This window comes from Hippocampus bargibanti, linkage group LG08, assembly GCF_051943395.1.
Source record: "Hippocampus bargibanti isolate YZ-2025 linkage group LG08, ASM5194339v1, whole genome shotgun sequence".
NCBI lineage: Eukaryota > Metazoa > Chordata > Actinopteri > Syngnathiformes > Syngnathidae > Hippocampus > Hippocampus bargibanti.
Window position 1 is genome coordinate 20,276,914 of NC_142741.1, and position 21,536 is coordinate 20,298,449.

The 21,536-nt window shown below is 41.9% G+C and overlaps 1 protein-coding gene across 1 annotated transcript in view; it reads left to right on the top strand.

The window, feature by feature from the left end:
• asic4a (acid sensing ion channel subunit family member 4a) overlaps positions 1-21,536 on the top strand; it is a 123,668-nt gene that overhangs the window by 81,246 nt on the left and 20,886 nt on the right. The gene's annotated exons all lie outside the window — the stretch shown is intronic.

Here is a 21,536-nt window from a genome sequence, read left to right on the forward strand (position 1 = left end):
GTATAATTGTTTATACAGTACACAATTAATACCTGAATAATTTTGAAATTAAAAAGTTAGGATAGTATTTTGTTCACTCTGTAATAATGTAAAACAAAACAATCACATTTCAGTTATCATTTGTTACAGGGTCAGAAATCTACCTGGAAGCCTTCACAATCAGTTCTGTCGCATCCAATATGTCGATCAAACTGTTGCTCTAACCCAGGGATCGGGAACATTTCTGACTAAGAGAGCCATAAAAGTAAAATATTTATAAATGTTTTTCAGTGAGAGCCACACACACACACATACGCACACAAACACAAACACACGCAAACACACACGCAAGTGATTTCAACAAAATAACTTTGTGATAATACTCACCATTCATATGAGTTTTTTTCCATTCCTCGTGATTGGTTCAAAAAATCCAGCCAAACGATCGGAATGAAAGTCAACTTGCCGGGTCCAGAGGCGAAGTTACTGTTAGCTAGCCTACACACTGCTCATTAGCTTGCACACTTGCTTTCTGCTGTCTCTCGCAGAAGTATATTGATGCTAACATTAGCATGGGGCTTGTCAAAGTGCCACTGATATTCGACTGTTTCATCCATGGTAGTGTTTCATTGCAAATTAGAATCATGGCAGAACTTTTTCTTTCCACAATGGGGGTGTCTACCTGTTTTGACATCAACGGCCATAGGTCAGTATCATCCAATCAAAATTGCGCTTTCCGCCAACTGCTGCCCAAACAGCAAATGAACAGCAAAAAAAGCGAGAATATGTATTTAGTTTTATTGGCGAGCCAAAAGAGCCGTTTATAACCAACCATATATGGCTCGCGAGCCATAGGTTCCCGACACCTGCTCTAATAAATCAGGTTTCTCGTTGGCACCCCAAAAGGGGTACCAACGCCTTCTTGAAGGCGGTGGTCAACTTCAGAGTTTTTGCAAACTATGATTGGCTCGTCACGAGCCAATCATAATTTGCAAAAACTGCTCTGATCACTAGCCGCTAGTGACAAAAATATATTGGCCAGAGCTAGCACACTGTATCAGTAGCGAGCTTTATAAGCAAATACAGTAAAGTCTCGTTATATCGATATCGGTTATATCGATAGTACTGCTTATTACGATACTATTTCTATGAGCTCAAGGAGAAAATTACATGCCCGCAGGATCGGATATATCTTTAGTCCGGTTATATCGATACTTTTTCCGATTCCAGAGAATATCGATATAACGAGACTTTACTGTATATTGTGTTGATTTAATCGCGGTTTAGTCAATCCATAATGGCTGAAGGAGGAGAAGAAATTTGTTTGGTTGCACATTTACTGTTTTTGTTTTGCCATTTTCAAGACTGACCTTTCAAAAAAACCGACATCATTAAGAAAGGTCAGTCAGTCGGTTATTTCCTGGCTGATGTTACCATCTAGTGGACTTGTAGTAAATCACACCACACTTTTTTCTGTCTGGATTAATTCAGACATAGCACGACTGAAGGCCTAGTGATGAAAACCACGGCCCGCCGTTCTTTATTATACATCACAATTTCAAATTTGGTAACGATTTTAGTATGCATCATGGAATTTGAATTGGTTAATTTGCTTTTCGGGGGCCACATAAAATCACGTGGTGGGCCAAATCTGGACATCTGGGATTTACAGTGTCCAATGTTTTTGCCATGTGGAAGGAAAAAAGGATACCCGGAGAAAACCCACATATTTGGATCCAGATGAGGAAATAAAATTGAGTAAATTCAACAGCATTTATTTGTGCAGTAAGTAGGTGTGACGGATTAACAACAACGCTTTTGCCATGTTGAATATAACTAAATAGAAATGGGTTTCAGCAGTCAAACTCCATCAGACTGACTTTTCTCTGCAGCTCAGCGAACAATAGTGAAAAACCAAGTAGGATTGATGAATGGTCCCTCTTAAATTTTCTTGTTTGTTTTGTCTGTTTTTTTTATTTATTAAATGGCCCATCAAAAGGGGGAAGCCACTGCTGTGGACCGTGCTAGAGGAAAACATGCTTGCTTGGGTAATCCTTCACTTTTAGTCAGACTTTTCGGGGAAACCCTTCACACATAATTACAAGGTGTCTATCCCCTTTGGGTAAGTTCACTTGATGACTTTCCATCTCAGTATGAGGGCTCGCTGGCAGAGATGCAAGTGCCATGAGAATACACTGACATTGATTTCTTCGTTTCACCGTGCTTGGTGATGTATTGACTACAGTGTTGATTAGAGAGCGCTGCGGAATAAACAGACAATGGAGTAGAATTAGACAAACAGAAGTCAGTGGCCGTAACCTTATCATCTCTTTGTTGAAGAGACGAGACAAACAGCAAATAAATAAAATCCTCACACTGTTTTTGTCTGTGATCTCCTGTCAGATGAATTTCAGGACACAGGACATGGTGGCAGGGTGTGTCATTGTGCTGATGTCGTCCAAGTGTAAACAATGTAGAGAGAGAAAAGTCTCGTTTGGAAAACTGATTTTTGAATTGATTGTATGCAAATAATCAGAAGGTTCCTGCCTACCTATTTTCAAGTGAAATTAAATGACAACGAAAATCTAATCTGCATATTGCTAAAACTGAGTCTGTAAGCGATCTGTTCTGGATTTTCAAGCCACTGTTTGAGAACAGTTCGACTATTTTTAAATTAATCACTTCCACACCTAATTTCTCTCGCCTTGAGATGATCAGATAGGTCAGCTGGAAATCTGAAGACCATTTCAATCTCTGTAAACGAAACCATTTTTCGCAATGCATGGAATTGTGTAATCATTACCAGGTTCTAATAAAGCACGCACGGCGCAGTGTTCTCAGACGCCAGGCGTCTGGTGTCTACCGAGGTGTATTTTTCAGCTTGTTGTCACAGCGTGGCTGAAATAAAATAAACATGCTCCGTTCCTGACATCTGTCCCAACAAATTCTAAATGTTGGGGAAGGTTGGGGAAAGCACAGCTAGTTTTCACAGGAAGGGTTTTGTTGTAATAAGTCATGTGTTATGAGTTCTGAGGTGAAAATAAGCTCATGTAAAAGCACTAACACAGAAGCTCTGTTGCCCCTTAAGAAGAACAAACCAAATCATGTTTTTTATAATACCTGTAAAACTCATGAAACTGTGTGGGTTTTTTGTTTACTTGTATATAAAAAAATCTTCATAGAATGTCTGAATTACCAGCTTTATCCTCTCAGCAATTTGATGACCTCAAGCAGTCCTTTTCACATGCAGCATATCAGATTTCCAACCTCATTACAGGACAGTTACAGCTCTTACACAATGACAATTAAAAATGGTATAAGACTGAACGCTGATGCACAAAAGGTGTCTGTTCAATTCTTATTGAATCTTATGGGGGGAGGCAGGGAGGGAAGGAGGAAGGGAGTGAGGGGGAGGCAGGGAGGGAAAGAGTTAGGGAGGGAGAGATGACTTTTGATTTCAAATTGTAAAATCACCATCCAATACTACATGACATACATGGATTAGGTGCATTTAGAATGCGTCTTATGCAGCCGTGTAATACATCGTGATTAGGGCGTATATACTATGTTACAAAAATAATATTGCCTCTAACTAATCAAACAATCTCAAGCTTACTTTTTATGTCTGTGTGTCTCGTGTCCATCAGCGCTCAAAAAGTTCAGTTCCTGTCTTGTAGGTAGGGTAAAGCGTACCATTCATGGTCACAGCCTCACTCCAAGACAAAAATTGCCCCGCTCCAACAAGCAATTTAGTCAGTTCCAAGGATCAAAAGCGGAGTGACAGTGCAGTGTGTAACCACAAGAAGCCTTCGATTATTGTGTGAGCCGACCGCAAGCAACTTCTTTAACTGGCAGTCAAAGTGCAGACGGCATGCTTGGGGATTGACAAGACTGTGAGCTCAACATCAACTCCTTGTGAGCTAGGTTGAGCTTTGACTGCAAGATATCCTATCATATTATGGTTACTACAAATGAAAAATGTAAAAGGGTGGAGACCATGTCAACGACATCGAACATGGCATGGAATAAAGGCTTGTTGCCTTCTACGCTTTTTTGGGTAATGGATCATTTGAGGCAAAAAAATGTTTTACAGCAGTGTAAAATGAAAAAGCACAGCCATAAATATGCCAGGTATTAATAATAACTTCATAAATTGGTATTGTGGTACTTCTTTTCTGTAATAACTTGGCCGTCCTAGATCCAATGCCAGCCCATTCCTGAGCTTGGCAGAGAGGCTCGTGATTTTCACTTGTGAGGGCTCTCCTGCATGACAGTAATACGATTAATGACAGCATGCTTTCTAAAGTCTAATTTTACTAAATTCTCATTTAAAGGACAACTGACATTTTTTGTTTCCAAACTGACATCAGAAAAAGTTTTATAGCATCTAAAATACCCAAAACATGTTGGCTGATATTTTTAGTCAAATGCAAAACACCAATAAAAATGACTTAATGTCCCAAAACTGCCACAAATGAGCTCGAAACGGGGGAGATTCATAAAGTCCCGCTCCCTTGTTTGTGCCGTCAGGTCAGCATACTCCTTCACAAACTGCCTCGCTCCAGAATCAAAACAATGGCTTCAGATTCGGAGAAGATGCTTTCTTGTTACTCATCCAGTTAGGAATATGATCCAAATAGTTCTGAAGAGGAAAGCATTAATGTTTGCAATTGATTAAAGAAGTCCTTCCGTATCAATTCAAGCCGTCTGCAAGTGATGAAACCGGTGAAGATCTGGACTCCGATGTAGTGCCCAGAAAATGCACACGATGGTGCACAAGCTGCGTTTCATCCAATATATAAAGCCGCTTATCAGAGACGTAAAGCCGCCCGTGATTGGTTAAAATCCGTGGTAGAAGACAGAGGGGTGGGTTTTACGTGCACACACAAAGGAGACTGCCACACGAACATCAGATGTTGAGACGAGAGAGAGCTCCTCTCTCGACAGTGCTCCAGAGTAAAAAAATGACATGGTCGAAAGTGGATGTTTGTCCCATCGGTTTGCTCCACTAATATGGCAATAGCTCTCTTTCATCTTGCATCAAACTTCCGCTATCCAAGCCTCCGCTGGTGCTCAATTTGTCATTTGTCAGCTGGGAATTTGTGTAAACTTACACCTTCTTTATGTGCGTTTCCGCAATTGGCTGTGACACACAACGATTCACCATTGCGTTATTTATGTAGTTTTCCTTCTAATTTCGCAATCAACATGGTGTTTTCAGACAAAAAAAGTAAACAAATGCATTGTGTATCACTTTCTCGGTCAGGGGCGAATGTGACGTCACTTCGGGCATCGTCATCAACTCAAAAACAAGACTTCATGAATATTGAATGAATGTCTTAAAACGTAAAATATAGCTATATGCGGTGAAATCTTTGTAAAATGCGCTCAGTAGAAGTAATTTGAAGTGATTTTCCAAATTATGGACGCAACTTGTCCGGAGTTGTCGGTTGTCCTTTAACTCATTCACTCCCAGACGATGTACAAAAATGTGTGTCTACCTCAGTGCCAGGGTTTTTGTCATTTTCACTCAAAGTGCAGGACCCACAGAATATTTAGTTTTAGGACTACCTAAACATTCAATACAGTGTTAGAAACCTTAGACTATCTTATTTCATCAGGAAAAAAAAATGTTGATTTTGTTTGGCTTTAGTTATCTGCAATGGAAATGGGTGCGGCTTTATTGTATTGCATTGCATTGTATTGCATTGTATTGTATTGTGTTGTATTGTATTGTATTGTATTGTATTGTATTGTATTGTATGTTCATGGTTGTGATAACTGGAAGATATCTTGACGATAGAATTTCCGTCCACTTTTTACTGTAATGTGTAAATGGAACTAACATTTTGCCTTATAGTGTATTTTTCTCCGGATTCATATTGAGGTTTCAGAATCCTTCTCGGCCTGCATTGCGTGCCCTCCTGACTCCCATTTGGCAAAACTACAGCTCACATGCCAAACATCTGGGCTGGTGGCATACCGCCACGCAGCCGGGCCAAATATTGGCGTCATCTCTGATGTGCAAACATTGTTGCTTTCCTCCCTTCACTTTTAATAGTCTATGTTGGGGTAATTCGCGAACGATCAAAATAATCCAACAGTCTACCACTTCCATTTGTCTACCATCTTCACCAAATTCCTTTGTTTTTGTCGTTTTCCGACATAGTAGCCGAAAGAGAAATAGAGGGAGAAAAAAGTATTAAAAAACAGTGCTTGTACAAATGTCACATTTGTTGAGGAAACACTACAGAAAAGTGTGTGTGTGTGTGTGTGTGTGCGCGTGTGTGTTTGCGTTTGTGTGTGCGTGCGTGCGTGTGTGTGTGTGTGCGTGTGTGTTTGTGTGTGCGTGTGCGTGTATGTGTGAGGGGTGCGTGTGTGCATGTGTGTATGGGGGGGGGGGGGGGGTGCGTGTGTGTGCGTGCGTGCGTGTGCGTGTTTAAATAAGACTTTATAGAAGCTGCAATGTGTATACCACCAATTTTATTGCGTGTGTGTCTGGATTAATTATAAAATATCTCAATGTATATTTGAAGTAATGTGGTAGTTCATCCTGTTAAAATTTCATGAATGTCTTCCTCGTGCATGTCAAAAACTAATTGAAATAAAGAAAGGAAGGAAACCAATGAAAGGTCACTCTTACATCTTTCAGTTAGGCCTTCAATATCTTTCGATGAGAAGGTTTCTTCAGTCGTCATCTGTACAAATTTGAAGGTTTCGGACGTTTCGCCTCCTTTAGTTCGCTGACGAAGCCTCATGGATAGGAGGCGAAACGTCCGAAACCTTCTACAGATGACGGCTGAAGAAACCTTCTCATCGATGGACCACTCCTGTACGAGTGAGAGCTTACACAGATGCCTTCAATATCTTTCTTAACCCTTTCAGGGATGGCGGTTACTGCAGTGGACAGTTTATTGTGTTATCAGTTTAGACTTTAGAGGGTGCGCGAAAGGGATAATTATAGTCCATTTAATTCATTATTGGCCCTTTATTTCACATTCACTTTATTTCACATTTCATTTGACCAGAAATGTGGCATTTTGCCTGAGGTCAAACTTACCTGGAATCTCGCTTAGTGTCCAACTGTGCTATAGATCCAAACTCTCACAACCCACAGTGAAGCCATGATGAGGCTTGTTTGTTTAAGTATTCGTGTACAACGAAAAGCAAGACTCCATACTCCCTCACCGTAGTCATAAGTGGTCCATGCTAATCTGGCAAATAGTGTTTCTGGGAGAGAGAAACATTCAGCTTATCCGGTCTTTGACCAGATAAGCGTGTGAGTGTGTGTGTGCGTGTGCGTGTGTGTGTGCGTGTGTGTGTGTGTGTGTGTGTGTGTGTGTGTGTGTGTGTGTGTGTGTGTGTGTGTGTGTGTGTGTGTGTGTGTGTGTGTGTGTGCCTCGACTGGGATCACCACCTTATTGTGGTGAGGCGCGCCTCAATGACCCTGAAAGCTATGTCGGCCGGAGTCTTGCACTCCTGGCAGGGTCACCCAAGCCGAACAGGTCGAGGGGTAGAGGCCAGACAAAGAGTGATCCCAAACCCGCACCCGGGGGTAGGCGTAGGCGGAGTCCAACAAACCGGACTACCGGCAGCCCCCTGCAACTCCTGCCAGAAAATGGTCGTCATGAGTATGCTTATGCCACCAAACTCATCTGGTAAGAGCGAAGATGGTGGAAGTGTGGACTGTGCACCCACACACTCACCTTAATCTTTACCTTTGCGCAAGCTTCTTGCCCCAATCCCCCCCCCCTCCCATGTAAACCCAAAGTCCTGTGGCGATGTGGAATGGCGGTGGGCACAGGCCAAGGATGTGGGTGGAAGTGCCTAGCCAAACCATGCACACAGGCGACAATGGAGTGATGGTCGTTGATAGTGCGGGATGGAGCAGCGCATCTCCTCGGCAGCTTCCATTGTGTCTGAGCAGCGCCACACTGCTCACCCCTGTGATGGGGAAGGACCTAGAAAAAGCGGTCTAAAAATTGTCTGCTCTCCACACTCCGGACGGTAAACCGCAATCGTCGGAGCATCCCTCCTGCGGTCGAAACTTCAAAAAACGAATCACAAAAAAACTAAGCATTGCTTCGTGGAATGTCCACACGCTGTTGGACCTGGCTCAAACCACTGAGAGGCCCCACCGGAGGACAGCACTTGTAGCCATGGAGCTCGCAAGATACAACATCGACATTGCAGCCCTCAGCGAGACCAGACTACATGGAGAAGACTCCCTGACAGAGGTTGGTGCAGGGTATACCTTCTTCTGGAAAGGGGTCCCCGAAGGCAACCTCCGTATCCATGGAGTTGGCTTTGCTGTGAAGTCCCAACTGCTGCAATGCATTCCGGAATCCCCTATTGGCATCAATGAAAGGCTGATGACCTGGCGCATTCCCTTGGCAAAGGGACGCTTTGCTACGCTCATCAGTGCTTACGCACCAACTCTGGATGCCAACCACATTGTCAAGGACGAGTTCTACGGAGCTCTGGACACCATCCCGCAGAAAACTCCGGCCACGGATAAGCTCCTCATCATGGGAGATTTCAATGCGAGGGTAGGCATTGAACATCTCGTATGGAATAAAGTTATTGGCCAGCATGGAGTGGGAAAGATGAACACCAATGGCCTTTGGCTACTCTCCCTCTGTGCAGAGCATCACCTGGTCATTACGAATACCATCTTCCAAATGAAAGACAGGTTCAAGACCACTTGGCAGCACCCCCGCTCCAAACATTGGCACCTCCTGGACTATGTGATTGTCCGTCAGAAGGACATACAGGATGTCCTTATCACCCGTGCCATGCGTGGAGCTGAGTGTTGGACTGACCACCATATGGTCAGATCCAAACTCCTCATACGAATACATCCCCGTCGTCCAAGGACAGCTCCCAACGGAAAGCTCTGCTGCACAGCACTGACCAACCCCACCATCAAAGCCAACCTTCAACATCTCCTCGCCGAAAAACTCGACAAGATCCCAGAGGGACCGGTCGACTGGCAAGCTCTGTGCTATTTACAGCACAGCCTCAGCAGTGCTTGGACAGTCAAGGAGAAGACACCAGGATTGGTTCGATTCAAACTCGGATGAAATACAGTCCATTCTAAAAGCAAAACATGAGGCCCACAAAGCTCTTCTGTCCTGTCCCACATCTCACACCCGGAAAGCAATATTTACTGAAGCAAGGGCAGCAACCCAGCGGGCACTCCGTGTCATGGAGGACACCTGGTGGTTGCAGAAGGCACATGAGATCCAATATCTGGCAGACTGTAACAACACCCAGGGTTTCTACAATGCCATCCAAGAACTGTACGGCCCTGGAAAGCAAAAACTTTCTCCAGTGCAATCTGCTGATGGCTCTGTGCTCCTTAAGGACCGCCATGAGATCCTTGCTCGCTGGGCAAACCATTTCGAGACCCTTCTCAATACCACCAACCCCGTCAACTCAAAAATTCTGGACAATCTTCCAGACCTGCCGCCAATCATGAGCCTCGACACCCCACCGTCCTTTTTAGAGACCAGGCAAGCCATCATGAGCCTTAAAGACAACAAAAGTGCTGGACCTGATGGCATCCCTGCAGAAGTTTACAAACATGGAGGTTATCTCCTCACGCGCCGTCTGCACCTCCTTATCTATAACATCTGGGAACACGGGAAGCTCCCACAGGACTGGAAGGATGCCAACATCATTGTAATCTACAAAAAGAAAGGGGACAAAACAGCGTGTGGGAATAGCCGAGGAATCTCTCTCCTCTCCACCGCAGGGAAAATTCTGTCCAAAATCATGCTCAGTAGGTTGGTCAAGCATCTCTCAGAGTCTGTGCTTCCAGAAACGCAGTGTGGTTTCCGGAAGACAAGATCCACCACAGACATGATTTTTGTATTAAAGCAGCTTATGGAGAACAGCAGAGAACATCACCTGGACCTCTACATAGCCTTCATAGATCTCAACAAAGCATTTGACACCGTCAACCGTGAGTTGCTATGGAAGCACCTCTCCAAACTTGGGGTTTCACCCAAGTTTCTTTGCAACCTCCAGCAGCTGCATGACGGGATGCAAGCCAGAGTACTCTTCGGAGAGCTCCAGTCAGAGCTCGTTGGGGTGAACGCTGGGGTGAAGCAGGGCTGTGTCTTGGCTCCAGCACTCTTTAATATCCTCCTTTCTGCCATCACGTGCCTATTTCACAAAGGCATCCGACATGAAGATGGCATCCGCGTGGAATACCGCCTCGATGGAAACCTCTTCAACATCAGACGGCTCCAGGCCCACACAAAGACAAATATCCGCCACATCTGCGAACTTCAGTATGCTGATGACTGTGCTGTACTAGCTCACAGCTCAGAATCTATGCAGCATGCTCTCAATACCATTTCTAACTTATACCAGTCTTTTGGTCTCCAGATCAACATAAAAAAACAGAGCTCATGTTCCAACCTGTGTCGCGAACTCCCACACCACCCAGCCTTCACATCAATGGCATTTCACTAAATGTAGTGGATTGTTTTACCTACCTTGGCTCCACTTTGTCCACCAATTGCTCCCTTGACATTGAAATACACAATCGTATGAATAAAGCCTCATCATCGTTTGGACGTTTACGCAGCAGAGCGAGAATTGGAACCAAGATTGCCGTATACAGCGCAGTATGTCTGTCCACTCTCCTCTATGGGGTAGAAACATGGACCACATACCGCCGGCACTTAACTACCCTTGAGGACTTCCACATCCGGAGCCTGCAGAAGATCCTTGGCCTGTCCTGGGAAGATCGAGTTCCTCACTCAGACATCTTTCAGCGCACAAATTCCATCTGCATGGAAGCAGCAGTTGCAAAAAAACACCTTCGGTGGATTGGACACACCATCCGCATGCCCGATCACCGCCTGCCCCGCCAAGTCCTCTATGGACAGCTGAAAGATGTGAAGCGCTCTGCAGGGGGGCAAAAGCGACGCCTCAAGGACTACACCAGGGACCTCCTCAAACGAGCCAACATCAACAACACGGAGCTCGAAGCTTTGGCCTCAGACCGACAAACCTGGCAGACCACTAGTGCCAGGATAGTCTCTAAAACACATCAAATCCACATAGACAGACAATTAGAGAGACGCATTCAACGGCACCAGCGGGCGGCTGGTGCCCCCCTGCCATCCGGCCTCCCATGTTCCATCTGCGGACGTGTCTGCGGCTCAAGGATTGGGCTCTATGCCCATGAAAAGTGGCAGCAGCGACTGCTGAGTCTTATCCCATTCTGCAATGTATGTGACCACTTTATTATTTTTTTTCCGAAAAACTTGTAAGGGACTGGCGAAAAGCAGAGGTTATGCTTACTGAAATGAAGAAAACAAAAAAAGCTAATCGCGGGCTAAAAGCTAGGTGGCCGCAGTTGGAGGAACGAGTTCACGCATGGGTGCTTGAACAACGTGCTGCTGGGAGAGGTTTGTCAACGGTGCAGTTGCGTCTCCACGCCCAGGTCGTTGCCAAGGAGATGAATATAAACGGCTTTGCAGGAGGACCTACTTGGTGTTACCGCTTCATGCAACGCAAACGCCTCTCTATCAGAAATCTCTATCACAAATAAATTTTCCCCAAAAATGCGACTTATCCTCCAGTGCGCCCTATATTTGTTTTTTTCTTCTTAATTATGCATTTTTTGGCTCGTGCGACCTATAATCCGGAGCGACGTATAATCCAAAAAGTACGGTATTAAAACATTCTAAAAAAGGACACACAGAGCCAGTCACACGTTAACTACTGAGTGTTAATGTGAGTCTCAGCACGAATTGGACAAGCAATGTAATGTGATCATCTGCAGCCAGTGATGGTCAAGCGGATGTGTCATAACTAATTGACATGTTGAGTCTTAACCTCCACGACAGAGGCTCAGTTGAACCACTGTGAACGATTCACAGATTCTCTGGTTCATAAGCACTTCTCTCCTGTGTTCAGTATAAAACAGTCCAAATGTCCCAATATTTTTGCCCCGAGATATTCAGTATGCCTGTTGGAGCTGATTTTTTTGGTCTTTGGAAAAGTACATTCTGTACTAGCCACAAGTCAAATCCAGGGCTGCACAAATATAATCAAGCTGAATAACCTGTAAACTCTTTAGCCTTTATTGAATCAATTGCATTTGTTGAGGAGGACATCTGGAAGAACTTCACACAGGAAGGCCTGAAATAAGATTCAAACCCGGAACCTCACGACCGCGAGGCGAGCTTGCTTTACGAATATTCACCATGCGTCAGCTGTCGATACTGAACCCCATGTATCGATTTGATATGCAAAACATAACTCCACAACTCCAATTTGCATTCTGTATTATTTATGGACGCCTGTATATCTCTTTCCCCTCCACATTCCACCCTACAAGTCTCTCCTATATTTCGTACGAATAAATGTTGAGCATTAGATAGCATATCGGCCTCTTCTTTCCAGACATTTCATCCATATTTCGACAGCATGTGGCCCAAATCCAACATATCCCCCAAAGTTATGCTCTTAAAAAAACAACAACAACCGATTAGATGTCTCTGATGAATATATTATAAAAAAAGGAAGGTGCAGGAAGTGTATCGTAGTTTCTTCAGGGAAGTTTTTTTTTTTCAATATTTCAGGTGGGAAATGAAATCCTGTGTAAATAACAGAGGTGCCTTGATTAAACAGGAATATGTGAATGTCCACAGACAAAGAAAGTCAAAAGGTAGACGAGCGTATAAAGCGAGATGATTCAGCTGCGGGTTTCTCCTCGCTGCCTGTCTCCTGACACACTCATCAAACAGCGAAGGGCAACTTGAGGTGAAGTGCAAAGATAAGCACCCATTTCTCTGGTATGCTTATGTGTTCTTTGCAGACATTTGTTGAAACATTTCCCGTCAATGTACTGCACCCACACCTCTTCAATGCCATCGGCAAAAGCGCCTCAGAGGAATAAACAGTCACCAGCAGAAATCGAAGAGGAGAATAAATAATAAGTGTTGACAACAACCCCGCTGGGTGTCTTAGGTGAACTCAGCATAGACATAAAAGTAGCATGGACAAAATTATTGGGACATGCAACATCATTGTGAGCTTGTGGTCCAGACAAATGTCCCACAGCACTTTAGCATTCAAATCTCTTTTCTGGCCTTCCGCTGTGCAGTTCACGTGTTGAGTACACGAGATGCAAATAGTTGTATGTTTCTCATGTAGTTGTGGTCCTAACGCATTCCTTTTGTTGCCTGCCTGAAAGAACAATATAAGAGTTGACATTTTTGAATAAAACCAAACGGCTCAAGTTTGGTTTGCCAATATCTGATGCAAGACTTTTCACTTTAAAGTTTCTATGAAGGGAAAATTAATTGCTTTTTTAATTTTGACAGTGTTGAGTGGTTGTTTACAACTCGACCAAAATTGAATGGAAATTGATAAACCTAGGCTTGAAAATTATGTAAAATGAAGAGTCTGTTTAGCTTTTGCTTATAAAATACTACTAAATACAATTGTGGCGCAGTCATGCAACAGAAAATTGAACGCACGTCAGCAACACACCTCAGCAGACAAAGATAAATAGAACACTAGTCGCACAGGTCAACAGCAAATCGGAAATGACTTGATGAGTCCCTAAACATATTTTTGATACATATTGCAAAAATGCCTTTACTTTTTTTTCTAGCACATCAAGGTTTTGAGATATTTCCTTTTTTTTAAGTTTATCTTTAAAAAAAATGTTTGCACAAAAAGGATTTTTACCATGCATTGTGTTACAGTACCCTTTATCGTGATGGGGTTTCATGCGCATTTCACGGTAAGATCAGAGCATTGTCATCAAATGGTGAGTATAGTTTTACTTTTTTTAATTGTTGCTGTGCCGATGAGCATTTTGTGTTTGGGAGCCTTTTACTGAGCGAGTTGCTTGTTCTGTAGCCACAAGGGGACATAAGTCTTCTTGTGTCGGTCCCAAGCCCGGATAAATACAGAGGGTTGTGTCAGGAAGGGCATCCGACGTAAAAGCCTGGCCAAAACAAACATGCGAATCAAACCTCAGAAGACGGAGGACACTGATTTGCTCTCCCTTGAAGGGAAAAGCGAAAAGGAAAAGAAGAAGACAGTTACAGTACCATTTATAGCGATGGGGTTTCAGACAAACATTCCAAAAACACCCTGGTCCTTTCTGGACTTAACCCCTAATTCATGAACAATACAATACAATGCAATACAATACAATACAATACAATACAATACAATACAATACAATACAATACAATACAATACAATACAATACAATACAATACAATACAATACGATACGTTACAATACATATTGATTTATATAGCGTTGAAGCTGTAACAAAGCGCTTAACATGAACAGGTATCATATACAGGAATTAAAGCAGTGATTGAATAATGCTGAATATATAACTATATTACAAGATTTGGTGGAGATATAATAATAATAATAATAATAATACGACATTCCTTTTCTAAAGAAAAACATGTTAAGATTCAGAATCAATGCAAAACAATTCATTTTGAAGTTTGTCTTTCTGATTTAAAAAAAGTAAAATATTTTTGACCGCAGTTATTTACAGTATACTTTCAGAATTTATGAATCACTGTACCGTACTTCAGATAAAGAGGCAGTTGATAAACTTTTTTGTGTTTCTGTCTATAGTATACTGCTCCCTGGTGGCCACGGAGCAGACAACGACAATGGTTGTGAACCAAAGAATGTCAAGTTTCATGCTTTACATTCTATTATATCAATACTGTACGGTATAATGATCTTCAACATTTCTTTTCATTAAAAATCTATGATAATAATTTCACAAAATGATTCGAATAACAATTGAATATGAATGACATTTCCTTTCATTTTAATGGGGGAAGATGTGATATACAGGTGTTTTGTGCCAAAGTCAAATCTCAAAGACCGCACGGTTCAAAAAATAAAGTGCCTCGATAGATACATTATTGTGTGTCATCTTATCTGACTGAGCAGGGTTGAAAATAAAAAATCAGGCCGATCATCTAAATGTACATTAGCGCTTTCGACTCGCCCAACCACAAGGGGCATATCTACTGCATGGAAATTCTAGACGCACTGATTCTTCAGAATGATAAAGTCGTGCCATCTGAATGTTGGTAGGGGTCCTACTAAACCAACCGTGATCGTGTTATGTGCTGCAAATTACATTTTGCGCCCTGGTGGGGTTGTGGCCTTGAATTTAGTGCAGACCGCAATCACAGGAAGCGGCCACGCAACTGTGAGAGTTGTAAAGATGGAAGTTCTATTTCTGAGTCGCTGAATTGTGCTCAAGAGCCTGTCCATTTCCAACCCGTTATATCAAGAGCATATATCACCGATCCATTAGATGAGTGTGCATGGGTGAGTGGCAAGAAGACTCAGTGGTACAAAAATGGGAACATTGAGGGAGGCTTGCTCGCCTTGCTGCACGCTGTCTTCGATGCCAAACTTTTTTTCAATGCTCTGTTGGAAAGAACCGCAAAAAGGGCAGGGGATGAGTCACAACACCCACAAAGATGACTGAAACGAGCCCCTGCAGGTTTGACAACAGACTTAATTTTACCATATGCGGCGCTGGCGCTAAAGGTATGCGGCTTCAAATGGTCAAGTGGGTACAACAGCTTTTTATGTAAACCTCCCTCAGAGTGAACACTGAACCGTGCCAAATTCATCATGTTGGATGATCATCCTATTAATCAAGGAGCCTCTGCGGACTACTCCTAATGCTTCCCCATTCGTTTGAATTTGTCATGACTATTTGAGGAAATGATCACATTTATCACGCGTGTAATTCCGCCCAACGGTAAAGTGATGACAAACCACTAATTGCAAATGATAGAGCTTGCATGGATGGCCGTATGAGAAGCTACGAGTGAAATTGAAACACTCAGCTGTGTAATGACCTATGGAATATGTGGGCGCAATAACATCGTGAAATTGTAGTTGATGTTCGACCTGCTCTGCTCAGATTTGTCACTTAGCCGAAGTTAGACCTGTCTTGAGGCCAACCACTGATCTGCCGGTGTGACGACAGTGTAATTATGAAGGTCACCATAGATTTGTGTTTACCAGCCACAGCATGTGATCTCGGGGTGCAAAGCCATGATAAAAGTAATCTGCTTGACTTTTGATGAAGGATGATTTCAACCCGGTTTAATCACAGCAAACGGCAGGATTTAAAAGAGCTAAATCAAGGAGCACTTCAAGATGAGCTAAAACAACTACCTATTTATGCTGTTTATTTTTTTTTACGAATAATGATTCCAATTTCGTGTCCCTTATAGGGATCTATCCATATCCCCTTACACCTTTTGGTTGGTGCTAACACCAATGTATTTTGAAATGAGCTAAAATAAATACACTATATGCCACTTTTAGTCAAAGGTTTAAATCAAGCAAATACACCTCTCCCAAAGCTTTCATTTTTGTTTTGTTATTTCGATAGAGAACCTTTTCTTGTTTTTGCTGAGGTTGTAGTCTGTGGTCAGCACATCTGATTTACAATCTTTACGTTTAGGTTCCAATCATAGTTCAGACCCTAAGGTGAGGAGTGTCCATGTTTTTCCAGTGCTTTTGCGCAGTTATGTAACAAAAAAAAAAAAAAAAAAAAAAAAAAAAGAAGACAAAACTCTAACACCAGAAAATGAATACAAAGTAACAGAAAGTACGGCTAATTACTAAGGAATGTTTGATTACCGGGGTAGATCTTTTTCTTTTCTGACTGATACCAGTGTTTGTTTCCACACTCACCAATATCAATTTAATAAGAAAAATTGTAAACCAAGAGCTTAATTTGTGATGCAGATGAGGATTCCGCTGGTGTCAAACTGCCAAATTATAGCGCCACCTACTGCCGAGGAAGACCCGACACTATGTTAAAAACTCAACCCAAAAAAACAAAATACTATTTTGTTTTACTTTTCCTACATTGTCCCCAAATGTAAATAATAATAATAATAATAATAATAATAATAATAATAATAATAATAATAATAATAATAATAATAATCATTTCTTTTTCATTCGAATTACAAAAAGGAGCTGTACCAAAAAAGTACAAAGATGGTCTTCGGGTCAAAATGACCCATGAGGCAAATCTAATTGAAATAAAGGATAACGCACACCGCAGAATGTTTCAATGTTTTAGTTGTGGCTCAGAACAATTAGTTTTAAACATGAACAAGGCCATAGCAGACATATACCAGATAAGATAGACTGCACAGCTTTTTTTCTGGATTTCAAAGGTTTATAAGGGTGCTACATATGACAGGATCCCTAATCCTCTGTGTGCTGACGCCGCGATTGTACATTATGACATTGAAGTAGGGGAATTATGTCACACATATTGTGGTGAACGGCAACTTACTTCCTCTGGCAAAATTAAAATTTCTGTTTAAGATTCAATTCTTCTTTTGGCTTTTCCCTTCATAGGTCACCACAGTTAAAAATCCAATTAAGCTGCTTGTTTGCGGGGGTTTACTGAAAACAGGTCATTTTGACCCGGAGGACTCAGGGTGTATACAGAAAATGAGGACTGGAGAGTTAAATAGCAGTCGCTGGTATCAGCATCTGTTCCGTAGAAGTTCAAGATAGCTTAAAATAAACCTGTCCCTTCATCGGTACTCACCAAACCCCATTAAGTACGGTTGGCTGAAACATTTAATTAACAGTTGTATTAAGTTCATCCTGTCTACTTGATATCTAATTTAAAACAGATTCTTAGCTTATAGACAGTGTATTGTGGGTGTTCAAATACCTGACATCGGCGTCTACTTCCACCTTCATCAGAAAAAAAAACAAAGAAAGAAAAACAAGAAAAAAAAGAAAAATAAATCAAAACAGCAAAAAGGCAGGAATGGCAGTTTCAATCTTTGCATTCAGAACACATAATTAAAAAAATCAGAACACAGAATAAAAAAAAAATCGCCATTATGGAGTCAACTGTGCTAGATATATTCACTGAAAAAAATAATTTGGTCAGGTTTCCATCAATATCTGGAATCAGAACAAACATTTCTATGACAATAACTTTGGTCTATTCACGTCATGAATATCCCATGACACAAAACTATCGCACGATGACTTGAATTATGCAAAACTTCACCTTCTGAATGTTGCGGCTGCATGCTATAACCATGAATCTTCTATTCTGCTGTCGAGTAACGATGCGTAAAACATCATCATGTATTAATTATGAATTTCTGGTTGAATAAACTAATGTTTGAATTTTTAAGTACATCAAGAAGGGCTACGCGTGCATCCCTTTGGTGTATAAAGTTGACTTATTTTGTTCCAAGTATCATTTGGGAATCATTTTTAAAAATATGTTCCCTGCTATTTTCAAAACTTTGAATTTTTACTTTCTCGACGTTTATCTTTTATGTGTTTTTGTTGCCATCTTTTGTGGTGCACTTTTTTGTGTTTTATGTCCTCTTTTGTTCGGGTAAAGGTTAAAGGAGCGGGTGGGGGTGGGGGGGCGTTATGGCACTGTCTCGACTGAATTGTAAAATATTTATCCTTAGTCATGGTAAACTGTTTTATTTATATGTTTAGTTGTTTTGCAGAAACATCTGAACACCATGATGCAACCTGCTTTAGATTCCTTGTTTTGTTTTTTGTTAACTTGGTAAAATACAAAACATCTTTATTTATTGAATTTGCACCACCCAGTAAACAGTTGTGCTACATGGGGGAAGACCGATGTAACATGAGAAAATGTTCCATTTATTTTTCTGATGGGAGGGATGAAGCTGGATTTAAGAGCCAGTGGAAAAAAAAAACACACACACACACACACTGGGCGCCCCCCAAAAATCTTGAAGGGGCAAAATCATTGGAAGACCTTGCAATGGTCTCGGGGGGGAATCTTATGAATACATTGATGTCCTCCAGTGGCGAAAGCAGACCCAAGGTGCTTGGTTGTGGCACTTTTCAGCATTTCCCAAGCAAAATCCTCCTTCACCTCTGTTGCCCATTCCATCAGGGGAAGTCCGCCTGTTGGGCTTAAGTGTGTCAATGAACGGTTGAGAGGATCAGCGATAAGTGAAGCTTACCTACTCTGCTACTCTGCAACAGCCAAATTGAGATTAAACCTTTGCAAGCTACCTGCACATGTCACCCAGACAGTACTAGAATTTGGCACTTGTAAATATACTCGCTGGACATGCACCTAAATAAATAAATAAATAAATAAATAAATATGACAAATCACATATGTCAATGATGGGCGTTTCAATCAAAATACTAAAAATCAAAATACTGTTAATGCGAAGGACAATTAGTATGAATTTTCAAAAGAGCATTGAAGATCGGATTCAAAAACCTCTTCAAAGCAAAAAGAAAAAATTACAACATAGGCGAATTCAAATTCTTTGTGCATGACCTACACTTACTGTACCTATGTGCACCCCACCAATCTCTGGGCATGCTCTTGAGATGATACTCTTCCCCTCAAAACCGGTCATGATCTGGCAACTCATGTGCGGTCTTTTAAAGGTACCGGAATGGATCTTACTTGGCCTGCATTGGCTTTGGTTATTTTTCCATGACAACAGTCGGCAATCAATTGAGATGAGCGGGATAAAAAAAGACATGAGAAGATTTCAAGAGGGGTTATTTGTTTCAAAATATGAATCACCATTGCATGATATGGTGACCTTGCAAATTACAGCCCATTCAATGCACCGAATGTTTTACATAGACAAAAAAATTCAGTTTCCAGCTTAAAAACAGCGTGAAAAAGACAAGTCCCACCAAGACATAAAAATGCAGAGCATACAGTGCGCATATATTGGCTCTTCCATGTCAAGTTGGGAGGCCGTATATCACACGTGTTATTATATAGTTATACTGGACGGATTCATTTCCTATGAAGGCAAACATTTGGCCTCATCCTTTATAGAAACTATGCACTTTGTTTAAAGAGCACAAAGCAGTTACTGCAAAATATATACCTTACATCAGTGGTTCTTCATCTTGTTGGAGGCACCGAACCCCACCAGTTTCATATGCTCATTCACCAAACCCTTCTTCCAATGATTGTGCCTACTAACCGCAGTCTATACTGAGGGGTGGACCTCTGTGGCGGAGGGTCCACGGAACCCCTGAGACCAACTCACCGAACCCCTAGGGTTCAATTGAACCCAGGTTAAGAAACACTACCTTACATATCTATATTTTTCCCCCTTAACCAACATTACTCTGTTCATATTTCCTTCTCTAGTCGTAGTGGCCTCAGCAAGGACTGTGCCCTGCACCCCCAGATTTATTGTCAGAAGTAAACCCATCCGTGCTGTATAAGTAAGACCTTTTGTTGGTTTACAAACAGCCTTAATTTACTGTTTGCTCGGTGCACTTATTTAGCGGATCTGTTTGTTGTCAAAGTCAGAACACAGACGTAAGCATGATTGTTATTTGTGTCTCTGGGGGTCTTCGTGGTTGACTCCCTTGCCAGCATATTTCCAGTGGAATCCAGTAGATTTTTTTTACTGTGGTAATGAATGCCTTACTAAGCCGCCCATCAAGTTTCCACTCACAGGCCAGGATATTTGGTACACCGTAATTTCCAGTGCTGTCCAATGACATCAAGTCATGCACACACAGAAGAATGATCTATCGATCCATTTTCTATAATGATCCATTCTCTCTATCTCTACCTCTACCTCTATCTCTCTATCTCTATCTCTAGATCTCTATCTCTAGATCTCTATCTCTAGATCTCTCTCCCTATCTCTCTCTCTATCTCTATCTCTCTTTCTCTCTCTCTCTCTCTCTCTCTCTCTATCTGTCTTTCTCTCTCTATCTATCTTTACATCTCTCTATATCTCTCTCACTACTGACGATGGCACACTACAGACGATGTGTGTCATCTACGATGTCCCAAATTCACAACCTCCCATCCCTGAGGCACAGCTCCCACACCACTCTCAACATCAAGGCTAATCTCATGTGAGGACCATCCATTGGCACAAATGGACAGAATAACATCACGTCCAGTGTTTCATGATTCTCATGTTTGTGAGCGTGAGCCACAGCCAATCCTTGCTGCCTTTGGGCGAGGGGTTGACTACACCCCAGACTCTTCACCAGCCAATCGCAGGCAGATGTACTAACCATCAAACCACCAAGTTGTCTTGATCAATTACATACGCAACAAAATATTGGAAACAGCTTTCAGTGGGGTGTCAACGCCACCACTACCAACAATGAACCTTTTATTTCACTGTTGTTGTTTTTTTGTTTTGTTTTTTTTTGCCGATGCATTTGTACAATAGTATTGCATATTATTAAGGGGTGGGGAGTTGCAACAGTGGTTTTGCCACTCCAATGTTTTCAAAATATGTCAAAGTTGATTGGATTCAATATAATGGTGAGGGGGAAGCTTGGGTCTATGTTTTGAAAGAAACATAGACACACTTTGAAACCAGAATGGGGTGGACTTTATTTTGCTTTGCGTATGTGTTTAAGATCAATGCAACAGATGCAGGACTTGGCGATTGTTTTTTGAGTGATATATCAACCTCTGCGTTAATGCCATGAAGTCCACCAAATCAACTTTTGAAATT